This window comes from Ascaphus truei, chromosome 6 (genome assembly GCF_040206685.1).
Source record: "Ascaphus truei isolate aAscTru1 chromosome 6, aAscTru1.hap1, whole genome shotgun sequence".
Taxonomy (NCBI): Eukaryota; Metazoa; Chordata; class Amphibia; order Anura; family Ascaphidae; genus Ascaphus; species Ascaphus truei.
In genome coordinates this window covers 133,101,415-133,112,259 of record NC_134488.1, presented here as the reverse complement: position 1 = coordinate 133,112,259, position 10,845 = coordinate 133,101,415, and the positions used below count along the sequence as shown (strand labels likewise).

General features: G+C 40.5%; 1 long non-coding RNA gene across 1 annotated transcript; it reads right to left on the bottom strand.

Annotated features, from left to right (window-relative positions):
* Positions 1-2,095: 2,095 nt before the first annotated feature.
* On the bottom strand, positions 2,096-9,671 carry LOC142496600 (uncharacterized). Its single transcript, XR_012802065.1, has 3 exons — positions 8,287-9,671; positions 4,017-4,128; positions 2,096-3,886 (listed from the first exon to the last, which is right to left on the bottom strand). It is a non-coding gene; the product is annotated as an uncharacterized LOC142496600 (long non-coding RNA).
* Positions 9,672-10,845: the final 1,174 nt, after the last annotated feature.

Genomic DNA, 10,845 nt, shown 5'->3' with positions numbered 1-10,845 from the left:
TGTGGGGGAATATACTAATTCTAACCTTCTTGTTGCAGAGTTTTGTCACGGCTACATGTTACATAGCCGGTTAGTGGTTTGGGGGTAGATTATATACTAATATTTAAAATGTGGGGTATATGCCACTATTAACCCTTTACAGACGTGGAGCTATAAACCCCACTAACACTAGACCAATTATGGTGATGTGTATTGGAATCTCATCCATGATATTAACCCCTTATTATTATTGTTGGGAATTACATCTCATATTCCCACCAGTGGAACATATGGTCGCATTAAAAGAACAGAGATATACAGTCAAAAAAGTAGAGTTACCTCATAGCAAACAGGGTAGAAGTAAAGTATTAGAGGATTTCAGATACACTTTAGAAGCAACCAGGTGAGTTTAAATAGGGAGATGTTCTATGGTTGAAACCATAAATGGGAACAATGATTATCGCACAGCTGTGGGCTATGTAGTCTATAGTAGAGATGTGGAAATCCGTCACTGGAGTTCGCGAACATGGCAAAATTAACTTTTTTACCCGTTAACTTTGTTCAAGAAAAATACTGTGTATGTTGCCAAACTATTTCAAGGGAATTGACCATAAGTGGTCTTCCCTGGAAGGTGTCAGAAGGTGTCCCACGGAATAGCAATGCTTCGTAATGTTGGCATTTATCTCAAGCAAGGGTCTGTGTGTGTATGAAAAAACTAACCTGCAAAGGAATGATAAAAAAAAAGTAGTATCACATGTAAAATCCCTTCATAGGGAGAAAATGAACATAAAAGATTTCATCCATTAACAACGATGAATCCGAGTACCAGGGTTGGACCATGGGTGGAAGGGAACTCGATCTCTAGCTGAGTAGGTGCACATTCATCACACGGCCTGGTTTATGAGTGCGTCATATCCTTAAAACATTATTAAAAAAACAAATATGTGCAGTACAGATGTGCGAATTTGTTCCATTTCGGTTTCCAAATTTGAGAATTTTCACAAAACGTTCAATAGGATTTTTTGGGCCCAAAAAAGTGATTTGCACTTTAAATTTGGCTAAAATGTAAAAAAATAAATCACAATGTACGTAGAATTTTTGGGAAGGTTGCATTAAAATATTTAGGTCATATGACCAATGTCCACCTGCGCATTGGCCAAGTGACCTTGCACATTTTCCATGGCGACCTTGCCGTATTTTAGTGTGGATAATTTGAAACAAGTTCCCCACATTTCTAGTGTGCGGCTATGAAAACTCAAACATGATCATGGCTGTCCAATAAAAGGAATCATCACCCACATCTCATATTAGGACACGTGGGGCCAAGCTTTTCACATACTTTTAATTATTTGCTCTTTATTCTCCTTACATTCGGATAGGGAAATAGATTTGTCCCGAACTCCATTAATCGGGCTGTCCCACAAAGCTCAGAAAAAAATGATTTGCAAATCATTTACCAATATCCTGATTCCTGAAAACATATCATCGTCCTAAAGGTGAAGGTTTCACTTGCTTCATTGGCTTCAAAAATAGCGTTTTTCATTTTTAAGTGTGGAGACTCCCTGACTATTTGTTTGTTACTGCCCTACTGGTACCAGCACCGTGTATGTATGTATGTATGTATGTATGTATGTATGTATGTATGTATATATATATATATATATATATATATATATATATATACTCAAACACAGAGGCACAGTCAATATAGGGGACTGACAGGGGGGGAGGTTTGACTATGGGAAGGGATGGAGTGTCCTGTTTAAAGTCCATGATGATTGATTGTCCCAAGCAGGGGTGGAATTACCTAATTGGTAACTCATCCATATGTTTATATCATTTGGTACTAGTGACAGAGGAGGGAGAGGGAGTAGGGGGTATGTGACCTTTTATTGGACCAACAAGTAGTGGATATATTTCAAGCTTCCCAACCTCTCCGGGCCCTTCATCGGATAGTGTCCTGAGAAGTTTGAGAGCTTGTAACATCTCAACTACTTGTTGGCCCAATATAAGGTATCATACCCCCTACTCCCTCTCCCTGCTTTGTTACTACATGGAAGAACGGACCAACACGGCAGCCCACCCATCTCTTGCACTAACATTCTTGGTGCCAATTTATTGTATGTTTTCTGCTTTGCTGTATATCAGTGAGACAATGCTATATTCAGAAGTAGATGGTTGATAACAATACATTCTTCAGCTTTTCCTTCTATCTCCAAACCTTGTCTATTTTTACCAAAAACGTCCTTTTCATTAACACGTGTAAAACACAACACTACGTATAATAAATACAATGGTATGCATTGTAAATTCTATTGTCCATATCAAAGTTGTTTTATGCATCATATCATTATACTTGTAAATACCAGCACCTCCAAGTTAACGTCCTTCCCTCGTAGTAAATCCCAGAGCTACAGTATTGCAAATAAAAAAGCATATCAAAGTGAGACTCGGAATAACAGGTGGTTTATACCATGATTAGCAAAAGTCCCAGGCAGGGTTATTTTTTTTCCATGTAATTTCCACCACAATCTGCTATGCCAGAAATGGCTAACAAGCTGCCGTTTAAATAAATAAAATAAATAACAAGACAGGAGAACAGTATATCCGAACATAACGTCCATAATATGTGTCTGACTCAAGTTATGTTTTGTACATTCTGTGAGTTAATTATATAAGTTCAAAATGTTGTATTTTTGTATTTTTGAGTTAAGCTTGAGCATTTGATTTATACCTTTTTACTTTATTTATGTATAATGTAAACATGGAAAATTGTAAAGATGTGTTGAAATCTGTCATGTTTACAATATGTGCATCAATACAATCAGCACCCCGACAAGTGATTAGCTAAGTTTCCGATCGATCCGTTCTCCTGTGATCGATCGGTGAAGATTCGGCTCGGGGGTTCACTAAATCTCAGTCAGTGCTTCAGAAGAGTCCCCAAGATGCAAAGTTCTATGAGGTAGATCATGTGACCAGGCAGTCACTAGATACAATGTGTGCACTGTTAGGCTCCGTACATGGTAACTTCAGTCGCGCGGAGGCTGAGGGAAACCGGGTGCTTTCCCTGGCCATGGTACGCGCGCCGTCCGTGGGCGTGTCTAGCTGCGTGCCAGTGACGTCACAGAGCTAGTTCGCCCTCATTGGGCAAACCACTCACGTGACCGGCCTGTCGCGTCAAGTAATCAGAGCCTGTCTCAGAAGAGGAAGGGGATGTGACTTTGTAAATAGATGCTATAGAAACAAAAATGCTTGTTATATTAGGATACATTAAAATGTCCTTACATTTTTTTTAAGTATTTTCTCATAGTACAGAACTGATTTATTAAAAAAAAAAAAAAACAGGCATGTATTATATTGCTTGAACTGCAGCTCTTCACAGATGAGTTTCAGTAAGTTTTTTCTTTCTGACATTGGCTTTATTTAAAAAACAGAGCTAAACATTCCATGCAATAAAAAAATCAATGTAAAATTAAATAGTCACAAAAAAATAAATCCATAGATTAATGTGTTATTCTCATGATTTCTTGAAGGTGAAGTTTAGTAGCTTCCAAAATTATTTCTGCAGGGCCCCTCAATACAATCTGTCCACTACAACAGATAAATCATTAGCAGCCTGCACGGCTTGAGCAGCAAGTAAGTCCATACTGTATATTGAACGCACGTCCTCACTTACAAGTGAGCTACTGTAAATGTAGTGAATTTGGAATTAGAGGCTTAACCGGACATCACACTGTGGCCAGAACTACTACTATTTTAAGGTAGGCTTTTAAAGCTGCAGACCAAGCAATATCCTACCTGTGTGTTAAAAAGAAACGGCAGCTCGGGCTGCTGCTTTAAAGCCCTCTAATGAGTCAGCTGGGAACAGGCTAATGAACTCTGCTTGCTTGCAGGCTGGTATTTAACCCTATAGCGCACAGGAGAGAAAGAAACAGAACATAGTGTAGTCTGTAAACACTTAAAGCTGCAGTTAAATCTTTTTTTTTTTTTATGTATTTTTTTACTTCAATAGTTTCATGTGGGCAATCTCTAATTACCTAAAGAACTGCATAGCTGCCGGTCAATTTGTTCTCCGTTTGTTGATCGGCAAAGTTTGGCGACATCTTTAAATATGGGGAATGTAAATCGTTGCTATAGGAACAAGCATGCCTGTTAAAATAGAATACAAGAAAATTGTTCTTTCAAAGTTGTTTTTTTAAAACACAAAATGCTGAAAGTATTTTTTCTTACAACAGAACTGATTTATTAAAACAACACACATGCAGGATATTGCCTGAACTGCAGCTTTAAAAGTACACTCCTGCTGTAAACAATTGCACTTACAAGATGTCTGTAGAACATGGGTAAGCAAAGGATCCAGTACTACAAACACTTTTGCCTAAGAACCCGAAAATAATATTCACTAAAGCTAGAAATATTAAGGATCAAATAGCCCCTAGCCAGATCAAAAATGTGAATCAAAATGTGAATAATAATTGGTTAACCGCTATTAAAAGACCGGTGTGTTTCTTTAAATGTATGAAGTGTAGTAGCTGTAAAAATAATACTCTAACCAGTGGTTCAATTAAAGAATTTGCATCTAATCATACTGTGGAGAGATATAATATCCATGATTTCATATCTTGTGACTCTACATTCGTAGTTTATCTTCTGATCTCACAGAAAAGTGCTTAGGCGCTATGTGCAATAAAATAAAATACTAACAATAATAACACAATGTGTACAGGGCAGCCAGGAACACTAGCAGAACAACACCAAAGAGAACACAAAGAACATATACAGACCAGCGCCCAAAAAGAGTCCAAAGTCCCTAATAGAGTCCAAACAGATGGAAGGGAAGATATCCAAATGCTCCAATCACTGTAAAATCTCCAATCCGGGGGTCCCCTGAGGAAGTGACGTCAGTCACGAAACGCGTAGGGTCAAAGGTCACGGTGCCTTGGAGTTACACTGGTTGTGAGAAGTGTCAGTCAAGTGAAGCAGGAAGCATTATCATTGAAGCTGCAGTGATGGCAAGCAGGAGTGCGGAGTTCCCTTACTCGGCAGCCATCTTGGAGTGTGTTTTGAAGCTAGAAGGAAAGACATTACACAGGGAGCCCCTGAGGACCCCCACTGCTACAGGCGTCTGCCCCACTTGTCTACACATGCTTGTTATTCCAGTCCTGCTGTAAGTAGGGTTTTGGGTTTTAACCCCTTGATGACCCTCTGCAACAGGCTCTGTTTTTTTTATTAAATAGTTATTTTTCTTTCAGCTTGACTGTTTTATGTTTATCTTCTGTTAAGTGTTTCATGTTGTTTGTCCCATTTTAACATTACGTATTACACTATTATTTTTCTTTGTTTCTGTCCCTATGTCACGGACCCCCGGATTGGAGATTTTACAGTGATTGGAGCATTTGGATATCTTCCCTTCCCTCTGTTTGGACTCTATTAGGGACTTTGGACTCTTTTTGGGCGCTGGTCTGTATATGCTCTTTATCTTCTGATCTGTCCATGTAACAAACACTATGTGGGGCGGACAAAAAGGAAATTTAAAACACGGATGTCAGAACACATTAGAAATATTAAAGTGGGTTTAGTGTCTCAAACCACTTTAGATTATGTCATAACAAAGACCCAACCGGTATTAGGTTTTTTGGTATTGAAACATCCAAATTGCATTACCGAGGGGGAGACAGAGTGCTGTCGATCAATCGGCTAGAAACTACAGTTCAAATTAAAAACCTAAGCAGATGGGATTAAATTTGGATATTGATTTGGTATCATTTCTATAGATCAATAGTTTGTGTTTACATATTTTTAGGCTTTTTGGTTGATATAAACATTATTATTGCTTATTATTATTTTCTTGATGAGACTTATTATTATTGTATTTTTTATATAATAAGGGTATGCAACTGTATTTGGTTATATGTGTTTATTATATTTGTCCATATCTGCTTATGTTGTCCTCTGATTAGTACAATTTTTAATTCCTAATAGCTTTTATGCAAAATATGCATGTTTGCTAGGTATATATTTATATATTTTAATTCTTAGCCCTATTAAGGGAAGGGTATATAGGGACAGGGCTAGCAGCTTCTATACGTGCCCCTGACGAAGCTACGGCGAAACAAGTAGGGTGGAAAGTAAGGTGAAGCCGTGAGAGATTGAGATTGAGTGGCCACCTCTGGAACTTCCCTGCTATCCCTGAAGGACAACTCACGAGACGTGAGGGGAAGCCCCACGTGATTGGAAGAGTCAGTGGATGTGGAGATACCAGCAGAGAGAGACGCGGGCCGCCTCTCTTAAACAGCTGAGTGTTTACCCACACTACGCGGACTATCCGAGGACTGTTACACCGTGAGGGAGGACGCAGGGTGTCTGTTCAGGCAGCGGTGTGAGTGTTTCCTGCAGGAGAGAGCTGGGGTGGGGCTCTCTCATCGCGGATATATCCTTGCTGTTTTAGCTTAATAAATTATTTTGTACTTGAGAGCGCTGTCTCTCCTTCTTTCTTCTTTTCCTTATCCTATAATTGTATCTATCTGGGAGCCTATTACAGCCCACCAGCTCATACGGAGATTGACTACGTGGTTTCATCTTAAAGAACAGATCCAGCTGAGACCATTTGCTTTTTGCCCTTGTTCTACTGACATCTTGTAAGTGCATTTCTTTATAGCAGGAGTGTACTTTTAAGTGTTTACAGACTACACTATGTTCTGTAGGTCGTTTTTTCTATCTACTGTGACTTTTTCTCTCTGGGTGAGAGTCTGGGCCAGCTGCATGGAAAGTATCAGTCCATTTCTGTTTAGACGGTAATATATTGCATCCCATATTTTGATTGGTATATATTGTTTAACGCAGTTCTGTTTTTTCTATATTTGGTATTTAATCCTGTCACTTCTTTGTTCAGCAGCTATGCATATTATTTTCATGCCTAAGGCTGCGTCCCCACTGGCGCTAACCGCGCTCATGCTTGAGTGGTGATGTCACTAACTCTCCAAGCATGAGCGCGGGTGCCCTGTGAATTTTGCGAGCGCGCGCAAGGGGGGTGGGAGGCCAATTGATTGCGCTTCAAACGCTCTTTTTTTTTTACTTCTCAAGCGCCAAACGTACGTGCCTGCGCATGAGCGCGCGCCGCGCAAGCGGGGACGTGAGAATTCACATTGCACAAAGTAAACTCGGCAAGCGCCGCCCGCTCAGCACTAGCAGGAACGCAGCCTTATAGTTAGAGAGAGAACCGACACGTCCCAGTGACCGTCACGGAACTGCTACGTCTTTCGTGCATACTGTAAATCAGGGATGCGCAATCTTTCTCCCCTGCGCCCCCCTGCCAGGTCTCCCCCGCCCTGCTCGTGCCCCCTCTCCTTACCTTGGCTCCGGCATTCGGACGTCACAGCGTCATGTGACATCACGTTGCCATGGCGATGCGTCACCAGAAGCCATCTGAGCCAATGTAAGGGACCTTACAGAGGCCTTCACTGATCCCCCGGCATTTAATTTAAATGCCTTTGGGAAGAGCGCGGGGCCACTGTAAGTGCCAAGCCCCCCCAGAAAATTTCACCCCCCCCCCCAAGTTTGTGCATCCCTACTGTAAATAATCTTTGCCAGGAAACAACACCTATTACACTTACTCTAACGCCTGTGCGTATTACATGACCCAAATTATTGGGGCACCAACATGGAACTTGGAAAAAATATTCAGCTGAGGGAACATTTGGGAAACGGTGATCATAACATGGTTTCATAAAAAATGATTGATCAAAAACTATATATACTGTATGAGATCAACAAACTCTTATTTTTTGGGAAAAAAATGTTTTTAACAGATTTTAGTTACAGTAACTAAGAAATATGCTACAAATAATATATTCCGTGGAAGTTCTCCCAGGAAAATATACAGAAGATAACTGGGCAGTGTTTAAATCATTGTTAGATGGGTATATATATGTATGTATATTAGTGTATACCTATGGATAATAAATCCAGCATTGGCCCACAGAAAGGTTTCCCAAGTCCCAGAACTGAACCTTTCCCTGTACCCCCAATGTTGGTTGAGAGAGATTTGGGCCATTCGCTGCAGGAGTGTGAAACGGGCAGATAAGGTGAATTGCCTAAAGGGTCCATACTTTTGAACTTGCTTATTAATTACTTTGATGTAGTCATAGAGAGCATATCTGCTAATTACACTAAATGATGCATGGCAGTAAAAACAGAGCACAGGGTTATTTCTGTTTTATAATCTGGGCAGGTAAATGGCGGATGAGGCTTAATACAGATTAATGTAAGGTTATGAAATTGGGAAGCAACAATAAACACGCTACTTACAAATTAAATGGGTCAAATTAAGGTCGATCCTTGATGAAGAAGGATTTAGGGTTGCTTGTAGACAACAACTTTAGTGATAGTGCCCAATGTCAAGCAGTAGCTGCAAAGGCTAATGGTATGTGCGGAAAAACGGGGTATAGAGAGGAGATTCCACGCCCCTCCAAAATAGAAACAGTAGTAGATCATGATGTCCTCCAGCGCATAAACTCAGCCCATCAAAAATGGATATGTGGAAGATAAGAGAAAAACAAGGGGCTAGTATTCTGTTTCAAGGCTTCAAGCAATTATAAACCATATAATGTATTGGATCACCTGGGTGTGTCCTCCTCCACTATCTATATGTTGATAGTAATTCTTTAGATTGTTATGCTTGGCAAAATAAGGGTTATTGGGTATATTATTCCCTTATATATGACCTAAGCATGTTCTTAATTACGTGTATCATTGAACACGCAGATCTTTAGCTGTGTGCTCCCGTATAAGGCGTGTCATTTTAACCATGTAGTTGGCATATAGTGAAGCCTATGTTATCCAGGATACCCAGGTTAGATTAAACCAGATTGTTGGATAAAGGAAAATGAGTGAAAAAATAGATGAAAAAATGTACAGGCATACCCCGCATTAACGTACGCAATGGGACCGGAGCATGTATGTAAAGCGAAAATGTACTTAAAGTGAAGCACTACCTTTTTCCTACTTATCGATGCATGAACTGTACGGCAATCGTAATATACGTGCATAACTGATGTAAATAACGCATGTGTAACAGGCTCTATAGTCTCCCCGCTTGCGCACAGCTTCGGTACAGGTAGGGAGCCGGTATTGCTGTTCAGGACGTGCTGACAGGCGCATGCGTGAGCTGCCGTTTTCCTATTGAGCGATATGTACTTACTCGCGAGTGTACTTAAAGTGAGTGTACTTAAACCGGGGTATGCCTGTATATACCGTGAAAAGATAAGTATTTAATTATAGACTTTAAAATAAAACTGTCAAATAAATTGCACTCACAGCCACCTCATTGTTGTAGCGCTACCGAAATGTTTTTGTCAAGAAGCTGCTCAGATCACCCTTGCTTCCTCCGAACCTGTCCACGGTTGGAGTTTGTAGGCGCGGCTCTTCCTGTTTCCCTCCGTTCAATCTGTCTCGTGTCTCCCATTCCTCCAAGATGAAGTTGGTCGGGATTACCATTGCCTCTCCTACCCCAGCTTGTGCACAGATGGGGGCAGTCGGACCGGCGTCGGATTCCTCCGGAGAAGTACGCGTCAGCGTTTTTCTTTACATCAGATGTCGGAGCAGGGCGGGCAGATTTGAGTTCAGAGCGCTTTCGCAATGGTATGGTGGCCTCAAAAAGAGGTGTGCTAGAGCCTGTTTCAGAAGAGGAAGGGGATCTGACTTTGTAAATGGGTGCTATAGGAACAAAAAAATACTTGTTACATTATAATACATTGAAAATGTCTTTAAAAATAGTTTTTTTTTTAAATGCTACAATCATTTTCTCATAGTACAGAACTGATTTATTAAAAACACACATGTAGGATATTGCTTGAACGGGAGCATTAACCATAGGAAGGGTGTTGATCAGCGAGAAATCTGATTGTCATTGCTGCAGTCTGGAAGGATTTTTTTCCCCTTTTGAAACATAGGGGCTATGACAGAGTCGTGGACTCTGTGTATGCTACAGAGAGATTGCATTGTGTGGGCTTTCCAGTATGGGGGAGATTAACTCTGGAGAAGCAATCTGCAGGTGCACCTGGTTAATTCAGACTGAACTCTTGCTTGCAAGGGTTTAAAATGTAGTTAGCAGGCTGCCAGTGGATAGACTTTCCCCAACTAGAAAGGACGTTGGGGGGAACAGTTCCCCAGGCCTTATGGATGCAGGGTTTTCTGGGACCAACTGGGGCCCACACCCAGCAAACGGAATCTCCATGAAACTGAACAAGCCTGCTGGATGCAGGACTCCTCTACCAAGAGAAGAATGAGTGAATTTTTGAGGGAACACGGGATAGTACAAAGGATGGTACAAAGGATGGTACACAGGATGGTACACAGGATGGTACACAGGATGGTACACAGGATAGTATGTATTAATGGTAAAACATTATATATATATAAATATCTTTTATATTTATATCCCATTGAGATGACCAAGTACCACCCGTTGAGGGGTCTGACTTCCTATGGCTTGATGGAAAACCTGCATTTCTCTGATGTAATGTGCACCTGTAAAAATTCCTTTTGTATTCCTGTTTCTTAATTTAATAGGTGTGTGAAGTTTGCAATGGACTCTACTGCTTCTTTACATAAACAACTACTCTCCTAACATCACCATACCCTGTGGTGCAACAGTAGTATTAGGTAATTGAAGAAGAGGGGCCGTAGGTTTAAACAGTGCTGGCAGAGGACAAGATTAAACTGATTGACTATGGGCCCTATGCAGAGAGCAGCGAATTTTAAAATTGGCGAATTTATTAAAAAGTAGCTTTTTTGGAGAGTTTTATTCTCCATATGCAGAAAAGTGCGAATTCTGCTATGTTTAACATGGATGCGTGTGGCGAGTTT